The sequence below is a fragment of the Eufriesea mexicana genome, unplaced genomic scaffold (genome assembly GCF_001483705.2).
Source record: "Eufriesea mexicana isolate 0111107269 unplaced genomic scaffold, ASM148370v2 scaffold354, whole genome shotgun sequence".
Lineage (NCBI taxonomy): Eukaryota > Metazoa > Arthropoda > Insecta > Hymenoptera > Apidae > Eufriesea > Eufriesea mexicana.
Window position 1 is genome coordinate 687,627 of NW_016908520.1, and position 20,760 is coordinate 708,386.

The window sequence follows — 20,760 nt, forward strand, 5'->3', positions numbered from 1 at the left end:
CGACGCGACAGCGTCAATGACATCATAAAAGGTTCTTCGATTTTGAATCCGTTTGTTCGTGTAAAAACGCGGAAAAATCGGACAACCTTATTTAGGGATCACAAGGATATTACCATAAATTGGAAACGCGAGAGAGGCGAACGTGGTCAGTGACTATATCCCTTGCGTTGAGTTATAGAGCTGGAAGAAAATAAATCGCGCGGCCGGGCCGCGATTCGCGCAACGTGTCGCCTCTATTTGCACTGTATTTTCTATAATCTATTAAAACGACGGGCACTCCGTGATACATCCCTTTCCGTTTGGCTGTATTTTTATTCGTTTACCGTAAACTTACGAGCCTCGTAAAGCACCGGTTAATGCCGTGCAATAAAATTCGTGGTCAAGGACTGTAACGATGAGTTACGCGCTTAAATAGCAATGGCGGCGCATTAGTTTCGGTGGACATGCGCAGTAGGCGCATTGCAAATGGCGCTTTTTCCGTTTCGAATCGCGAGAAAGACACGGAATATGCATCGCAGATGATATAGAGCTATGCACGTCGACTTTATTTTTCTCGGCCGGGAATATAGAACATGAAATACCACAACGAATCATCGTTAAGAGTTCTTTATAGGCTCTTAACCCTTTGTGATTTGCGACTTAATTTAGGAATAGTTGGCATCGAATTGGCAATGGTATATCGGAATTTCATGAAATTTCATGAAATTTCTGACATCGCAAGATGTCCCTGTTATTTACGAGTCACTTTTCTGTCGTTTATTATCATCCTCGGGCTGACGTGACTCGTGTTACGGTGCTTAAAAATACGCACAATAAGAAACAAGGAAATTCCCTTGTAATCCCGATATATTGCGTTTATTATCAGACTGCGATACGGAATGACAATTACAAAACAATTCTATTTCTCCGTTCCCTCGATCTGCGCGTTCGCGTTCGACGCAGAGAAAAGAACGCAATATTTCTATCTTTACAAGGTGAAACTTTAGCACGAGCAACATACAAGGGGAGAGGAGGTGCGCACCACACCACGAAGATCGAAACTTCTTGACGTACTTACATAAGCTGTGTTCCAAGCTGACGAGTAACTCGACACCGTTTAAGGGAACGTGTGCGTGTACCGTTGTATACGTAGGTACGTCGCACGAAAATGCTTCCGTTGTTGGGATGCTACCGAGAAACGGAGACGCTGGAAAAAAGGACGACGGATATAGACGTCGAACGCATTCGAGCGAATCGCGTCCAACGATTTCCGTTCCTTCGTTAAACAATGAAACTACGAGGCCAGATGAAAAATCTCCAGAGGATAGTGCAGGTAACAAAGACACAGATCAAACAATCCCTATTCCGTATTATCCAAAAACTAACCTAACAATATTCACGATGGTCTGTCTTAACTACCAATATCCTGACAACGAAAATTAATCAAGTAATACAAATGATATTCTTCTCTCGCAGCGACAGAAGACAAATGCAAAACAAATATGAGTCACGCTGTCAACCGAAATAACCGTTATGACAAAAACGAGGATGATGGAGGAGCAGCAAGAAGGAGGAGCTAGAAAAGCAACACGGTCAATTGCAATCGGTGGCCATTAAAGTCACGCGATCGCCACCTAGCGAGAGGTACAATGCAGACGTATTCTTGGATACGTGAGAAAAAGCAAGGAAAAAAGAAAACATTGGCCGAGCTTCCCAGAAGCCAAGTGTCGTAACGAACAATGAAGTTCAAACGCAGCGTGCAGCAGTGGCCAGACAGCTAACGATAAAAGTAGCTCTAATAGAAAAGCCTGCCAGTTTCTCTACTTCGTGAGTTCTCCGCCTCCTCGATCCATCCGTTCTGGATCGTTTGTGTTGCCGGACACAAGAGAAACACAGAGAAGCAGATTTAATCCGTCTAGGCCCGTCTTGTTGTGCAACTAGTCGCACACGCGATGCAGATTCCAGGAAATTGTTCGACAATCCGAGCCGCAACGTGCAATTTCCTGCGCCGGCAACGCGCGTTTCCGGATCTCGTTCGAATTCGCCATGGCTGCTAAAATTCTTCTGTCTCCCCGTTCTCTCAACGATTATCGCGAATTATTTCTGTTCTCGTAAATCAATTTTTAAGTTCCGTCGTATATCACCGATTTATGCCGAACCGGATGTGCCAGGATCGTTTTATCTTCCTTTTTCGAGTCCACTTCTCACCTCTTCGTGTTGCCCCTCTGTATATGCGTATACGACGGTTCTTCGTACGACATCGGTTATTTCCTTTCAGGCTTCCATATCGAAATTAACGTAAGTTAATTTATGTAAGCTACTCGTTGTAAACCGATTTTTCTCAAGGAATAATTTCAAGAACCCTTTGACCACTTGCATTTTCAATTACAGCGGCCACACAGCGCATCAATACTCGCAGGCCTGGTCCCCGACGCAAACATTATATCCAGGGCAACGCTATTCCAGTTATCTCCGATCGGCTCGATCGCATTACGGACGAAAGTGAAAAACACGCAGAGCGAGTGAAATACAGAGGAATCTTCAGCGTACGTTTACACTGCGTAACATGGACACTCGTTCCAGGAATTGATGGGGCTGACTACGCGACCAGTATCGAGGGAAACGGTAGCGACCGTTAGCGAGGTACCACTGTACCCATCAAGCTCATAGACGAGCCTCCTGGTTAACGTAGCTTCCATAATTCCAGGAATGATGCACGTATAATCCACCAGGATCGCGATGGTCGTTTCTCCGTTCGTTTTTTCGAACCTACACCCATCACACACCCTGTCGAAGAGACCCAAGTTTGCCCCACGAGCTCCCAAAGCACATGCACGCGAGGCACACACAGTGCATTCTGAGAATGCGTGCATGAATGAATGCCCCCTCTGTCGCCTGCGAGAGAGTCGACAGAAGGAAACGGGAGAAAAGAAGAAGAAGAAGAAGAGCACGAGGAAGAAGAAGAAGAAGAAGAAGAAGAAGAAGAAGAAGAAGAAGAGGAACACGCGCCCTCTGGCACAGAGAAAGAGAGAGCGGGGAGGATTGTTCTTTTTCAAACGGCAGCAGAGCACCGGACGACGACGTGTGCGCGACGAGGCGGGCCCTTTTTGGCCCTTACGTGGCCATATGTGGCCCCTTCTTCCCTCGGCCTGTCAGATTTGACGTGGTCCTTCTTTAGAAGCGGTTTTCACCGAGAGGGGCCCTACCCGCCTTTTTTGTCCGCGTATGCCCGAAAATGGCTGAGGCGACCCAACATGGCCGCCCCCTTCGCTCTCTCTTCGGCGAAAAAGGGGTCGAACCCCGAATCCGCCGTTCCCGTCTCCCCGTAGAAGCTTCGCCGTATCAAACGCGTCCTTTTCTCGCTTTTTCAAACGCATCCTTTGTGCGGTTTGATAGCTCGAATCAAGAAGTATTCTTCGCCGACCTTACTCTACAATTCCAACGATGGGCCTGCTTCTTCTACTCGCAAAGGAAATTTACCTTTCGATTGTCTTTCAGGACCATGGAGAAAGGGAAGATTGCTCGTTCGTTCGGAGATAGTTCTCGACCGAGTTGGGCACCACCTGCTGCATTTTTGTGGGAATTTTCAGAATTTCTTTGAACCTGTATCGAGTTCTGATATGCTAGGGAATGGTATCGTTCTTTGACGAGAATTTTAACGATTCGTTTAACGTCGAGCTATCGAGACCTGATATACCCAAGATGATAACGTCCTTTTCTCTGCTGCAGAGGTCAAGAAAAAATGCTGATCGAAGCGACACGCGCGAGGAATAGGTAACTGCATATGACAGTCTCATGGGAGAATGTGCTGATCAGTTTGGACCTTATGACAACGTTATCCGAGAAGATGACATCATTCGTGAAGTTGAAAGTGCAAAGCACAGGACGAACGAGGCCCAGATTGGTCCAGATTGGTCCAATGTTACTCGCTGAATTTGGATTAGTTTTTATAAATATTTAAATCACGGAATTCCATCGCGCCACCTACTACGCGAGATGTTTTCTAAAGACAAAACTGCCAGAATATCTCACCGTTATCCATAAAATGCAAGTTACCGCGTCCAATAAATTTGCGTTACATAAAGGCTGTGTGTTGCAGGGGCTACCCAATAAATTGCCAGATAAACGTTTGAACTTTATCGACTAGCATGGCACGCACGAAGCCAAACATTCCTCCTTCACTGATTCATACGAGTCGACAAATGGCCGTCGCGTTTGTTAATACAAATAATTTACAGCCGATATTTCCAACAATCCTATTTCTACCCTGATATAATAATCTGTCGTATAACGTCCCGTAATAAGGTACATTTTCCAGAAACAAATGATGCATCGCATAAATCCGCAAGAGTCGTCCATCCTTTTTTCGTTACACCGTGTTGCAACGGAACAATCGACGAGAGATTATTACCAAGGAGTTTACAAATAGAGACGCATCAACGATAAACTAAGTCCCGCGATCAAAGACCAAGGACTACTTGCTACCGATTTTCGCTAGTTCGTAAATTAAAATTCCCGAGATTCTTGCAAGATATTCTCATCGCAATAAGTCTAGCCATCGTCAACTACACCATTACGTTGCGTCACGACCTCGCCTATGTTGCGACCAAGAGGAGCTATTTCGAGGCAATGATTCCCTACGAATTAACAGGTCCACCCGTAACGACGTCCGAGCAGAAAATACGGCCGACTGATTGACGCTAAGGTCGTCTTCTGTCGTTTTTGCGACGGCTCACCAGTCGTTCCCCGAATCTGTTCCACGGCGAACGACGCAACGCAATGGCGGCAGCGACTCCATTACTCCTTCAGCGACGCCTCGTATTTTCCACCGCTCTCCGAACCCGAACAGGTACATGCCTATTTTCGCGAATTAAGATCCGAGACGAGAAAAAGTGAGAAAATTGCATCCTACCTCCGCGAAAGGGTACGAGGGTAGCTAACTTTCGAAACAACTCGTATATTTTTTACCGAAATTCTCTCTTTGCTGATAAGAACGCTTCCGTCGCTAGGCGGAGCCACTGTCGCGCTGGGGAAACGATGATCGAAAGCGATTTTCGCGTAGAACGCGCCAGACCGAAGATCTGAATGAGAAATTGCTAGGCCAGAACACGAATTCGTCAACCAGGAATAAACGCGTAAACGTGAAAACGCGGGCTATTTATATGCGCGGTGTTCTCGCGACAGAATCCACGAAATCGTGGCGTGCGAAACGAATGAATGGAACACGAGACCTCGATGCCGCAAGCATCGGAATTCGGTTTCCCCGGATGTTGGTTACGTATCTCGTTTGAAATTTTCGTCCAAAAGATGATTCAGTGGTGACCACGATTTTCAACATCGGGAATTTCTCGCTTTGAAGCTGCGCTGTGCACAGCTCTGTCGAGGTAAAATATATCAACGTGCACCGTTGGCCGAGTATTTTTGATTGCAAGGGAGACTAATGGGATAGAGGTTAGAATTTTGATGCAGTTTATTTTCAGCCTTCTTTCGCGCCTTCCCGTGTATTAGGGTTTCTTTGGGTGTCAGGCTGAAGTTAAAAATTAATGCATTTGAATGGAAAGAAGGAATCTTTTGGTATTCAAAGTACTCCCAGTTAGGTATAATTTTAAGACACATACTACAGCCGTAGTGAACGCAAGGCAGAGACTATCTAGAATTTTTTCGTCGATGTGATGGATTGGCTAATATTGGCTACGCAACAATTTTCAGGTTTAGTATCGAATAGGAATTCGCAGAGGACTATCATCCGAATCGTTCAACCTTTCTACGACTTCAGTCATTCGCTTTATCGCCTTCGACAAAGTTCAAGCGAACGAAGATGTCGGTTCAGCCTCCTTGAACCTTGTACTCAACGTTTACGGCGATAAAAGATTCTTAAATTACGCGTAACAAGAAATCAATGGAAATAATAATATAACCAAACCGGGACTAAGTACCATTTCGCTCTTCAAACTTCCATTTGCACACTATCCTCGAAACGAAAATAAAGTATGAATTAAAGACTATCTTGGGAGACTTCGAACATTCTGGTTATCCTGATATTCGATTTACCCTGAGGTTTATACCTATACTAATCCTTGAATATGAATTTTTAATTCATGACGCTTTAACACTTTACCGGCCGCTCATTTCTCGCCGCCGGTGAATTTCGCGCGGGTTCTACTAGTTGCTGATGGTCATATTTACGCTATTCTTATTATTTAAAAAGGCACTAATATTTGAGACTAACGGAACAAGCATCTGCTTAAAGAATGTCGAGAAAAGACGATCGGAAGAGTTAAAACAGAAGCATAGTGGAACATTGTGCCGCGCTGAACCAAAGTCACGTCTGCGTGACAGCGGCCGGCAAAGTGTTAAGATAGGGGAAACTAGGTAACACGTTCCTAGTAGCAAATCCCCTATTTTTGGTTTAGTAACATAGATAGCGATATATCAAGGCTGAACGCGTTTCCATCGTTTACCATGGAACGAAAGTAATAAGCGGGATTATTAGGTTTCCCAACGATTTCAAATAACGAGAAAATTTAATTTTCCGTGTTACTATTTTTTCGCCATAACTTAGCACGTTGACTACCGTGGGGGACACCGGTGACCGGCACTCGCTTCGCCGGTGGCGCCACTGCGGTGGCAATCGGTAACTAGCGTAGCAATGTTACCGAGAGCACTGGACCTGAACAAATGGCGATATTTCGGCGGAAAAAAATCGCACGACTATGAACTAAATTTAATTCTACAGACTAATGTTAGTACTATACGACACTGCTGACGAAAATAGTGGAAAAAAATTACTATCTCTGAAATCTTTTCGTAAATCTAACAAAAATCGATGCTTCTTATTTACTTATTTCATAAACGATCGCTTGACAAAGAAAAATCGCATATTAACTTCTATGGGGTTTCTGAAAACTGGACACTTCAGTGAGTCGAACCATGGTAATTTAGACCCCGAAAAAAATTTGTTCCGCAAACTATCAACGTTTGAATCTTGACCATTCTTCAACTGAAAACCCACCTTTCTATTCTACTATAAAAACGACTAAGTAAAAATTCGATCTAGGAATATGAAAATACAGTCTTTGCTCTTTATATGAGCCCCACGAATGTTATCGTACCACCTCCCTCCACAAACTTCTAATTATTCAAAGATTAACATAACACAGGTTCAGTTTTATTCTTTGCTGCGTACATCTACTACGTGTTATACTCCTAACTCCTAACAAAACTTATAGGAACTTATAACAAGGAACACGTTAAGTCCTTACAAATGTAGGTATTACTATCTACAACCACAAAGTACCCGATTTTCTTTTTCTATTTCTAATTCTCACCCTTGCAGCTACCTTCTCGACCACCCTGATCCCTGATGTACATCTACTACGTGTTATACTCCTAACTCCTAACAAAACTTATAGGAACTTATAGCAAGGAACACGTTAAGTCCTAACAAATGTAGGTATTACTATCTACAACCACAAAGTACCCGGATTTTCTTTTTCTATTTCTAATTCTCACCCTTGCAGCTACCTTCTCGACCACCCTGATCCCTGAAGCGACCATCGGCGAATCTCTGGAACCGGATTGGCGAAGGAGATTCGCGAACGGGACCACGGGAGCGCGTCCGAGTGGCAATGAAAAATGAGAATTCGGAACCGAGCGGAATTACAGCGCGTGCGACTCCAAGTCGCCTTTTTCGTGCAACGGTTCCGTGAATGTCGTTGCGCGTACGAGACACGGTGACGAGATGGGTTCTCTGGTTTCAGATACGCAGAGCGCGTTGCCCAGACACCGTGCATGCTGTAACCGTAAACCAGGCAATGGTACGCGGGCAGTATTCGTAGCTATTTCGGGGACGTCGGCATCGCGAGAACGATTTCAACGAGTGTCTACCCGCTTGACCCGAACGCATCTTTATTTGCGCAGCGAAACTCTCTCCGTGTCCGCTACCATGGACTTCCGGTCACCATTGTCGCTGCACTCTCTATTTTTCTCTCCTCTCTTTCGCCTTCTCTTTGCGGCATTTATCGTGAGCCGATGGGTGAAGTTCTCATACAGGTTTCGTCATTTCTTAACATTTTCCGCTATAATAGAGAGTCTAGCTCACGAGTTTCTAATACCAAATCCCATAAAGATGAATCACATCACCATAGAAGCCTATGATAAATCGATAAACTCTTCCGTATCGACTTCCCAACGTTTCCCTAACGAACTACAGAAGAAACCATGAAAAACCACAATGGCGACCAGAAGGCAGCCTCAAAACATAACCTCAAAACCGATCTCTGCCTCATCGTCTTCACCACGGAGCTAAAACCAAAACGAACAGCGCCACCACCGAGACCTTGCGTGGACGTGGCATTAATCGTCCTAACACTGACCAACACTAACATTCTTAATGGATATTTTTGTTTCATACGAATTTTACGCGGCGAAAACAGTCGTTGGACCGGTGACGGTGAGGTTAGTGTTAAGAGCGTGAACTTCGTCGGCAGTTTGGCTCGTGTGCCATCGCTTTCACGAGGTGCAACGAAATCGCGGCGCATGCACACATCGCCATCCAACGACACAACGAACGCACGATTACGAGCCTCGTGATTCATCCGGTCGCAGCGGGAGATGAGCGAGCGAGCGTTCGCCGGTGCCCGCGCGCACGCGCAGAAGAGAGAACAGGGCGAGGTCTTCGACTTTGATGGAAGTCGATCGGTATCGAAGCTCGACATCGACTTTGATGGAAATCGATCACGATCGTGGACGTGTCGAGGAGTCGCGGTGTCGACCCACGCTACCGGCTGCGGCCAGCAGCCCAGACAGGCCTATAACAGGCGAGCGACGATTCATCAGCGTTGTCCTTCGGTCGCGTGGATCCCAAGTCTCTCAGGATCGTACCTTCGTCGATTTTTCGCCGGGAAAAATATCGCTATTTCTTTTCTTCCTTTTTTAGTCGAGTTGTTGACACTTGGTATGACAATCACAATCGTGTTTCACTTATTTCTGCGAGTCTACCTAATTATCTTTTGAAGTAACGATTATACTCGACAGAAAGAGAGTAAGTGCTTTATACATCAAACTTCCAAATGTCGCAATTTGAATATCACATTTCATATCTTTAGTGCTTCATACATTTCCTAACCTCTATGTAACGATCCAGTTCAGTAAATCCTTAATTAAAATGAATTTATAAATGAAATACGGCCCTCCTCGACATGCCACTGTTCTACATTATCTAACTCTTCGTTAACCTCATAACTAATTATCCAATTTAGAAGAATTCTATTTTTATTCGACTGGAAACGCTTTAATTAAAATATATCCCACGTGTTGTGTATTTGTATATAACTGGAAATACCCTTTCTCAAGCGAAACACAGTTTCCCGAGCCCACGATAATTCGAGGTGGACGATCGAGCAGGCGCCATGTCCACGTTGGAGCCGCACAAAAGGCGCGGTAAACTAGCGCCACCCTCTCTGTCACCGCGAGGTCCCCAGTTTTCAGAAAGAGTCAATATTGGCGTAGCCACCCCCGTAGCGCGCAACCCTTACCAACGGACCGACAACCGCCACTGTCCCCTCCGTAACGCCCTTCTCGACACCGACTCCATTCCCTTTTTTCCCCATCTGTCCTCCTCCACATCCGGGAAGTGGCATCCCCCTTCCCGAAACCCACGAACTCCGTACACACCCCCGATCAGCGTCCACTTCAATCTGATGCGCTTCCATCTTCCACTTACGTGACAACGCTCGATGGAACGATTTAATTAAGTCTGAATAATGGACATTTAATACCGGGGGTTAGCTTTTTTCGTTTCGGGGTGTCGTACACTTTTGTACACCGAGGACTAATGAAAGGTAATGATCTATGATGTGTATGGGTGAATCAGAAGGATAGTACCGATATGGTGTTACGTACACACTGTGGCCTGAACGTTTCAAACCAGGTGAGATATAGAATTTAATATTAATAGGTGGAAATTATTGGTTTTGGGCTTTTAATTTTTATTTCTGCTAGAATTACTGGTCAAAATTACTGGTTTCAGAAAATAGGGAAGGAAGCTTTGTGGAAAGGATCACGAGTTCAGAGAATTAAGGCAAAAGTATGATGTAACGTCTTATGATACATTGTTTGAAGGAATTATATTAGGATTCTGTTATTCGTTAGTGAAATTTCTACTGGAGGAGAATGTTATTTGCGTCAGTAGCATTCGTTTCAAACAGACAATAAAATAAGCAGGAGGTTCGGTATAGATGCAACTGAGAAACTAGTGCCAAATTTGCGGCTAATATTGTAGGTTTATTATTTCTAGAGGAGAGTTTATTCAAGTTTCAAATCGGAGGTTGAACGACTAATCAATTTCTTACGCCATTTCTAACTTTCGAGACGACAGAGAAAATAAATTCGTGAAATTTGAATAACAGCAGTGCTCACGTATTGATTCTGAATCCCTGACGAACCGAGGAACCCATCTGACCTGCAAGACACGTCGGGAGATTTCTCAAAAAAGCTTCCAAGATTTACATAAGGAAGCCGAGCAAACAGAGTGAACATTCCGACGGACGAAAATTTCCTAAGTAGCTTTACCAATAATTTTACTAATAGATCCCAGTCAAACTACTTCTATAGTCCCTGCCAGTCCCGTTTTCCCACCAATCTCTGTGTACCTATCGGCAAAATAGTATCTCAAAGTAAATAACTAATCAAAGAATTAACCACGATCTTAACTATAACGAACACGGTTCAGTGGCATCATTAAACCAAGTATAGAAATAATTCTATAACATAGGCAACGAAGAAAGTATCATAGAAAAATACCAAGCTACACGGTCGCGTCTGTTTACGCAGAAATTCGCCAGGCGGCGCTGCCGAGTACTGTTTACACCTAGCGCTAGTAACTTTAGCGAATATATCATCGATTGCACATGATTCGATACAGTGACCATTATCCGATATAAAACTTGCTACGATCTATATTAAAAATTGCTAAACCACGGAATTACGCTTTATCTTAACCTCTTACCTTACTATTTAATTTCCGGTGGCACCACAGCCAACAGCAATGTTGAACACGTTGAAACACGTTGAGACACGTGGAGACACGTCGAGTCATACCGTGCGAACGTGACGAAGAACAACACGCAACTGAGCCAGGAAAACCTTCGAAAATTAACCAGCCTGACCGGTGATGTTTACATCCGACCCTAGCTACGACTTGTGGTTCTCGCCAGTGATTCTCCTGTTTAGCCTCCGTCTCCTTACCATGAATTTCGCACGATATTGTATGCGAAGGAATTAAATACTCCCAATATCAAACCATCCAACCCAATCTATCCAAACCAACACGTACATCTAGTTATTTCCATTACTATTATCTAAGTATACTGCATTTAAGCCCTTGCCTTACGAGGGACTACAGTTAAGCCCTTGCCTTAATCTACAGGACCAAGTATGCAGATAATCTGATGGATAGGAGAGACAATAAAAGCCCGCGACATTTATCTCGACCCATCGTCCGGTCGCGGGAAGCAGTTTCGAGTATTTCGAAGAAGGAATGCTCTGAAGACATTCCTCGGATGTTTCCTCTGCCAGCTACTCGCTGCATGGAATCGTTTAATCGTGACGGTTCTTCCCCTGATTGCAACTTCCACTATCTTCCCCTATCGACACAGTGTCTTCATTTCCTCTAACAGTAGAATTATTAAACTGTTTCTTATTTTCGTAGCTACTGAGAAAATTAATATTCGTTGCAATGAAATTAACTAAATCGAAGATTAATTTTTATAGAGATAGGAAGCTAATTATAAGTAACCCTCGTGAATGTGACTTTGATACAAACGATTTTCACGTAACATGCAGCTTTCATACGTACTTGCACAGATATGAATTATCTCTAACAGAATTTTTAATTTTATTCGCCTTTCATTTCGGGACATAAGTACGCTTGAATTCTTAATTTTAATTCTTCTTAGGCAAATAGAGTACTTTAATAGCACTCTAATTGTAATCATGATTCCATTTTCACAGCGCGAAACTTTTCTGGAAATTTACGGAGATATTATGCAGTCGAACCTCGATAACCAAACTTAAAAAGCTAGAACCTTCGAGATCTATTGTAGAGGTCTATTTGGGGCTATTTCAAATTCGAGTTACGAGAGATAAAAGAGTAAATACGTAGCAAATAATTCGAGTTAAAGCGAGATTTATTTTAATCTATAGAGGTTTCCACGAAAGAACTGGAAGGAACGAATAAAATATTCGTCACATAACAGTTTCGACTCTATAAAAGTCTTCTCTCTAATTACATTTAATTGTCATTACCCTCGTGTAGATAAATTTCAGACCGATATTTTTAATGACGATTAAACTTGCAGAGTTTCGATTTCGTACAAATTCGCTTGGGGATATTAGTAATGATAATTACTGTTCACGAAGCTTCAAACGACGATGGCCAGGGTATTTCTAGCAGACCTTTGCGTCGCGACCGGCGATGAAGAAGACGGAAATAAAAAATAGAGAAGGGAACGTAGAACCGACTATTGCTGTAACGATCAATCGTAATCGAATAGAAGAATAGCACGGGAACATCTCAAATTCCTAACAAGATATCTATGAAAGATTGTCTGACAGAGCAGCCGCAAATAGAACGCGAAATCGGTTATCGGAGATCAATGAAATCGGGAGCAATTAAAGATGTACCTTTCTAATAAGCGAACTGCGAGATTCGACGCAGCAATTTCGTTTCTGGCCAATCGAATTTCTTCGAACACTGCCAATATTTCATCGATCGACTTGAAGACACTCGCGGCGGATTTCATTAGGAAATTTGGAAAGAGAAGAAGAGGCCACGCGAGAAAGGAGATTCTAGTTTCCAGTGGAATCGATGGATATCGGAGGAGAATTCCAAAGCAACCGGGTCCTCCATTTTCCAGGCTGTTCCTACCCTCCACCAGCCCTCGATTTATCGTCGAACGAAGACGAGGGTGCGCTGACAGTGGCGCAACGAGGGTGAGGCGAGGGTGAGTTTGTGTTGGCCTGGGTACATTAGCAATGTTTTGTTGACACTGGAGAACAACGACAGAGCCATTACTGGGCTCTCCGACCCCAACGAACTGTGCAGCCACGGCTCTTCTTCGATCCACCAAGAAACCCGTGGGGCACAACGCCAGTCATGGAGAAGTGGATTAGCTAACTCTGCATTTCTGCTCGCTGTCACGAAGATATTCCTTATCGATGTGGCCATTTTGTTAGTCGATAGAACAACGAAATTGTTCTTTCCTTTCTTTCCTTTTTTCTTAATTGTGGGGTAAACAACTCTCTTTTATTTAACCCTATGCACCATGGTTCTTAATAATTTCAGAAGCCTACGAATTGGAAACATAATTAATTTTTGTCGGTAAAATTTCGTGATGAAATTGCGAATTTTTGGAATTTATCTGAATTTTAACTCGCATCCAGACGTGCTAGATATGATTGGGTTGTAATTAAGGTATAATTGCGTGAAGTATCGGAAAATGGAAGTTCCAATGAATAGTTCTGTTAATGTTGCATGCAGATGAGCATGATCTATTTAAAGGGAAATTATTTTTAAAAGGATAAACATGTTTCGTGAATCACTGTGCGATTAAATTTAATATGGCGTGATACATAGTCGTGTGGTATTCGAGTTTCATTATATATTGGGTTGAGTAATAAGTTCATTCGCCTTTCGATATCCTATAGTCTGTATCTACGCGAGAGATGCCAGCAAAATGGTACTTATGCTAATGACAATGTACGAGCATATGGAGAGTTTGTTAGTTTGAAATAATTTACTGAATTTAATTCTACCGAATTAAACAAAATGGAAATAATCACTTAATATGTAACAACTTCCTCGTGTAATTTAACCTAATTGAACGGTATCCTAATTAAAGCCAATTAAGAATTATTTAAAAATTAATTAGACTAAAGATTTTCTATACGTTACATATGAAAAGCTCTGGTGTTAACCCCTTGCGTTGCAATTAATTTTGAAAAATTATACATTGAATTATACATTTATAATGTATTCCACAGACGATGAAATCGGATACAAATTTTAGAACGCGTTAAAACGTATGAAATACTATGGTCGCGTGATTAGCATATGTTATAATCGCGAGATTTGACGTGGAGATCTCGTGACAAGTTAGACTCGCCATTGCAGTGCACCAGAACCAATCTTCCTCGTAGAAATTAAATAAAATAATAAAAATTCAACTCTTCAACTAAAATACCAAAACCTGTCCTAACATTTCCAAAAAAGGAAAAGAAAAGAAAATTTCCACGTACCACGATTTACCATTTATCTCGCCAGTTTATTCCCATTTATTTTCCCTCGTTCCAAAACTTTCGTGCCACGAGTCACAACGCACTTTTACTCAATTAATATTACCTCATGCAATTAACCTACTGACGTAAAAACGACAGACACGCCGTTGACCTAACAACCCAATATCAACTAACAACCACTAGTTTCCGACTCTCCTAACCTAACCTAAACATCGTATCATAAAGCATCGGATCTCCCTGAGGCTCGCGGTTGAAGATCTCGCTCGTTTCACTATTTATTCATCGATACTCACTCGCGGTAACGAAAACGAACCAGAGAGCCAAAGCGGAAGAGCTAAAACGTCTGGATGGCACGTAGGGACCCGACTGCCTCTTCCGGCTTTATTTATTTTCGGCGGCGCAATGTTGTTCTTAACCCCTCGGCCAGCCGAACGGGTTACTCTCCGGCTCGGCGTTTTCGAAGATTAGAAGGCGTCTAAAAGAGAAACAGCTCTCTTCCGTCGCCGAGACGATGATATTAGACGGGACGGCATAATAAAGGCGCTTTAACCTGTTAACTGGGTCGTTTCCAAATCGAAAACGTCCTCTGCGTCGCGGGCTTGGAGGTTAACTCGACAGGCGCGCGCCATCTTTGAAACCGAAAGTGTCCTTGGCGTGCTTTGCTATTACTACTCGATATAGTGTACGTAATTTAATTTCATAGTAACAAAACACATCCCCATTGTTTGTATTTTAATTGGGAACTTGGAATTTAACCCTTTGCTACATACACTAATGTATAATTGCTATGAACTCTATATTGCTATAAACACATTGGTATAATTGCCATAAACACTAGTACAATACTACTATTCGATAGAGTAACACATTACACTGATACAATATGAAGCATAGATATACGTATAGTTACTTTTTCTGGTTCCTATTTTAATTCGATACCTGAAAATCGATAATTCCTATAAATACGCCGTCCCAATGTAATCGTGCGATCACAAAACACGTCGCCTGAGATAAGAGAATAAGATAAAGCATAGACTACGCAGATACGTAGATATAGGCAAGCTCCGAGTCACATGGCGCGACACAGTGGGCTAGCTCGCCTTTCCCGGTTAACAGGTTAAGCGGCGTTCGCAACGCAGGACCGCGTTCGCGAGGAAAAAAGCACAGTCGCGGCACGTGCGGGGGAGACTGAAGTTTATTTTCGTCCACTCGGGGCGGAGAGCGGCGAGGGTACAATGCATCGAAGAGACTCCAGGCCCCCGGATCTCTCAGCGCGAGCGTTTTATGTCCAGGAAGAAAGACACGGGTATTTCAAGAGTGACTTATGGCGATTTATCGCGGCGAGTTTAGTGACGTCGGAAAAAGCCACGAGGTGAACACACGCCTCGCGATTCGACCGTCTATTTTATTTTTCTCTTTTCTTTCTTCCGCTCGAGTATAATGAGGGCGTTACGTTTCCAAGGGAACCGGGGAAATGTAATTTTGTAGAGGGGGTAAATGATGCCAGGAGGAAGAACAGCAGCGGAATATATTGGAAGCTTATTACAGGTAGTCGAGAGGAATTGATATAATTAGAATAATATTCTTGTTTTAACGCGAATTTGGTTTTATTTCGGTGATAGCCTAATGCAGTGATTCTCAATTAACGGAGTGCAGAGTGTATCAGTGGTACTTTAAAATTCGATAGTACCTTGTTGATTGATACGTTGTATTTCTGATGTTTGAATATTTTCAGTTAGTGTCTAAACCGAACTACGTTAAATTTGAAAATTGTGGACAGTAGAGGGTGATAAACACTACTGAGAAAGCCATATGTAATTTGATTATATAGATGTTGAGAGTTGCTGATACAATAGTTACTGACTTAGCATAAGTGACTATGTAAAATAATTATATCTATGGTAGTAGAACAGTTCGACTAAACATACAGTACAAGTTTAATTCCTAGATTCGCGACTACCCAAAACTAGGGATTTCCCCACTACCCTAGTTCCTTTACCTTAATCACTAATCGCTAGTTACAATTATATTCTGTGTCCCAAAATTCACACAAGATTTAAATTCTGCGTCATTTATGCAGTAAAGTGTTGCCAATGACAAAAAAGGACAGCGTGACGGATGACACTTTAAGGTTATGAAAAATGGCGTTACACGAAAGAATAATGCGTCTCCATTGTTGAACAATATTTACAATCTTTAATTAAAAACCTGGATATCAAAATTACTTTGGAACACTCAATAATTGTAACAATGTATATACCATAAAAGCTTCACGATTTCTAACCTCCAAACTTCCCCAAAGGAAAAATAATATAAAATAAAATGAAAAGAAAAATACGTAGGATAAATACGTAAATAATTAAGGAGATTTCGAGTGGAACAGACTTCCTCTGGGTTCTCCGATGAACGATTTGGCCCTCGACAAGCTGATGTAAATTAAAGCTGGATCACGCGTGCAGGGGCGGAAACGTTAGCGGTATCGCGGGCCCCACGAGACTGGGGCGTCTCGTGGGCGTCGGTGTCGGGCAAAAAACGTCAAACTCCGGGATGCACACGGTGTTCACTCTCCCCCGGGAGCTCTTATCGAACGATTTAACCGGCTCGTTTACACGTGATCCATACACGTAACGCAGAAACGAAGAACAGACGATTTATTCAAAGGTTCGCGTGACTCGAAACTTCGACTTCGGAAGGCAATAACCTTCGACGACTTCATTCTCCTGGTTTCCGTAAAACCGAGCTATTTTCGAAGTAAATGCACGTGCTGGGAATCCAAATACGCCACCCCGAGGGTAGTTCGTGGACTTACGGATCGAGTGGTATCGTAACACTTTGGACTAGATTGGTTAATTTTAAACCACTGGAAATAAAACTATTACGATAAAAACGAGTGTGATGTAGCAACGGATTAATTTAAAAGTGAAATAAAATAGATATTTCTAATAATAAATAACGATAAACGAAATCTAAGTAACGATAAAATCTATCTAACCGAAAATTTATAAAATATTTTGAGAAGATATAAATACAGGATACATTTGCATAGATATAACCCTATCCTTACTAATATTCCAACCAGAAACAGAGGCAAACAACTTAACCATTATTTCCTGTAACATAACCTCAATTCTAACACCTACCATGTTATTATAACAAAAGTAAGTACGATATAGTAACAGATTACTTTAAAATTAAAGTAAAATAGATACTTATAATAAAATTAACGAAGAATAAACAACGATAGATAAAACCTAAGTAAATCCATTCAGCAGAGAAGTAACAAAATATAAATGCATATTCCAATCATATACATACAACTCTAACCTCACTAATATTCCCACCAGGAGGAGCCACGCGAACAATTTATTCATTACTTCTCCCAACATAACCTACAAATCAATTCAACGCGTTCAACGCAACATTTTACTCGATCTATCTGAAATTTCGAATACACAAAGAAAAAAAATCTCTAAATTCCGCTTGCACCCAGCAGTGTTAACGAAAATCTATTCACAGCGGTCCAACGAGCGTCGGAAACCAAAAAAATTCGCCAATATTTCAATCCCCCGGGGAGAGAATATATTAGCCATGCCTAGATGCCTAGAGAATATATTCCGGTACCCCTTGGCAGCGGCCACGCGTGTCGCCGAAGAGAAAGATATTCGAGAGCGCGGATGGAATTGCGTGGAACAAAAGAGGTGCAGATAACGAGCAGACGGCGCCGCCAGAAATCTCGCGATCAGCATCTTTTTCTCTTATCGTCCCTTCGCGTTCCTATGGTCCGTGCGCACGTTTGGATACCGGACACCGGTCACAGACAACGCAGCCAACGTTTTTCTGCTGATCGACAGCAACATCGAAACGAAAACGAAGACAGAAGACAGATAGATAGGCAGATAGGGAAAAGCCATGAAGATTCTTCTTGGCCACTCGCGAGAGAACAAGGTCAACGATTATGCGTTTTCATAGACGTACCCCTGTACTCCACGCGCGCGATCTTCGTCCCGTCATCTTGGTCGCGCAGGGTAGCCAACTTTATCTGACAAAGAGACTAGGAGGCAGCGCGAAACGTAAACAAGCGTATAGATTGCGCCGCTTAGACAAGCAATTCTTATCGCTACGCAGCGTTGCGCGCCTCTTTCTTTCCTTTTTTTCTTCGCCGTATAGTTTCGGTACGAGCACGTGTGACTCATTAATTCCCCGAAATGTCCTAGCTCCGCTCTCGTATTTTCGTTTCGCTCGAATTTATCGTCGCGGCTCCATCATTGAACTTGCATTCCAATGACCGAGTCGTCACGCCGAGCAGCTGAATCTCGCGAAGGTTTTTCTTTGGAAAAATTCCATATGCCTGCTAGAAAATATTACGTCGATGACGACAGATAATTTTGAGAAATTATCCGTCGACCTATCTCATCGATATATAACGGATGAATTGGTTGACATCCTAACTCGAGCAGAGTTACGCGTTTTGCGAATTTACTCTCAAAAACGGTGACAGGAAAATCAAGCAGTCGACCAGGGTCTTCCTCTTGGTCTAAGTCAGAGAGTACTTTATTAATTGAGCCATCCGAGCAATCAAACGAATGTTTCCACTCAGCCTAACATCCAAAGACGCCTGCCGCCAGCGTATTAACTCGCAGAAACACACCGGCCGAGATTTTATTAAGGTTAAGTAGAATTACGGTATCCATGGTGCGACGCACCCCCAATTGCGAAAGCGCGACAACGTTCGAGTCGATGTTCGAGCCCACGTTTAAACCGTTCAGGGCCGACTGGATATTCCTCATCGAGAGGGTGTACAACGAATTACGTATGGGGAAAGCATGGGAGGGTGATATGGATGCTTTGTAGGATTTCCTGTAATTAATATGCCGCGAATGATGCCATGCGTGTCCACGATACCCCCAAAGCCATCGGATAGGACTATAGGATCCACCACCGCGCCACCGTCTTCGTCTCCCTTGCTCTCACGCGCCATCCCTCTTCGGCCACCTCTCCGTCTACCTTTCCGTTTCTCTCTGACCTTCTGTCTCCGTTCATGGGAATACACAGAAGCCATAAGAAATTCGATACGTTCCCCGTGGCGTGACACGGCTGTGTACTGGACTGGGCCTCGCCACGGTGGTGCTTCCCACTTCCTCCCTCGCGAAATTCTCCACGAGGAGAAACGCCGTCTATCCTCTGGCCACGATTCGCATCGATGGATTCACCGAAATCAACGGAATCGCTGCTTTTTTTCGCGTATTTATAGCATCCGACGCGTCGTCCGCTCCAACAGCCATCGACGAGTTCGCCAGGCTGGTAGTTACTCACTATGAATCTTCCACACGGACCGGAAGTGGACGATTCCTCGACCTAACAGGCTCGTCTAAGCGCATATATTTTTTTCCCCCTGTCCGTACGCACGTGCAAATGAAAAATGGAATAGGATGCTGCTAATTTAAAAGCTCCTTAAACGAGAAAACCGAGAGTACCTAGAAGAAGTACCTGGGTTCTCGTTATCCATTACGATACGATGGAAATAGAGACTCGCACGGGGCCTGTGTGTACGTATACACAGAGCCAGTAAGAAGCGAACGCACATTGCCGTGCGATTTCAAGGGAACATATTATAACGGTACCTAAATTGTTTCGAGCAGTCGAGAATTTTAACTCTTTCCGGTGCAGAGCAAAATGGCGGTAATGAGGATCCAACGATTAAGCGGTTCGACAGATCGTGTTACGTCTCGAACGAGGTGTTCATTTCGGATCGAAAATTACAGAGCTCCAACGCGAACAAAACGAAAAATTCCACCGTGTGCTTAAATTCGAGAGAAGTTTAGAACGATGTAGGGAAAACGGGAGCGTACGTAACCTAACCTATACGTACTTTGCGTCTTCGACGAAGCGAGAAACTCCGACGTTCGTGTGCTCAAATTCGGGGAGAGTTTAGGAAGAATTAGAGGAAATTGAAACGAACATAACCTAACCTAGTACCTTCGATGAATATCGATATGCTATTCGAGTAAATTATAAAGACGCAGAAGCGTAGATCTGACAAAAAGCGACGGATCACGCGACGCGAGAGAAATGCATCGCTAACGTTACGTAGTTATGAGGCCGTCTTCGAGATTGCTCGGTCGTTTCTAAAATCGGATATAGAGCAACGACCTTCCAAACAACACGAAACTCCTACGCTTGCGCCCTCCACGGATTCCACGGATATCAACTCGGCCACCGTCGATTAACTCTTCGAACAAGGCCATCCGCGAAAAAATATATAGGAAAATATATGCGCACGACGAAAAGCGAAGCACCGGAATATTATTCTAGCCACGCTTATATCATCATCGGCATTTATCACGCGTTTCCTCTCTTTCCCGCTTCGAAACGAGCAGACGCGCGTCTGCCATGTCGCGGTATTTGGTTATCGGAAAAAGTTTATGTACGCGACGGATACCTCTTATTATAAGTTAATTTATGCATTCCTCGCGTGCAGCAGGA

The 20,760-nt window shown here is 43.3% G+C and overlaps 1 protein-coding gene across 2 annotated transcripts in view; it reads right to left on the minus strand.

The window, feature by feature from the left end:
- so (SIX homeobox 1 protein sine oculis) overlaps window positions 1-20,760 on the minus strand; it is a 37,608-nt gene that overhangs the window by 10,303 nt on the left and 6,545 nt on the right. The window lies entirely within an intron of this gene.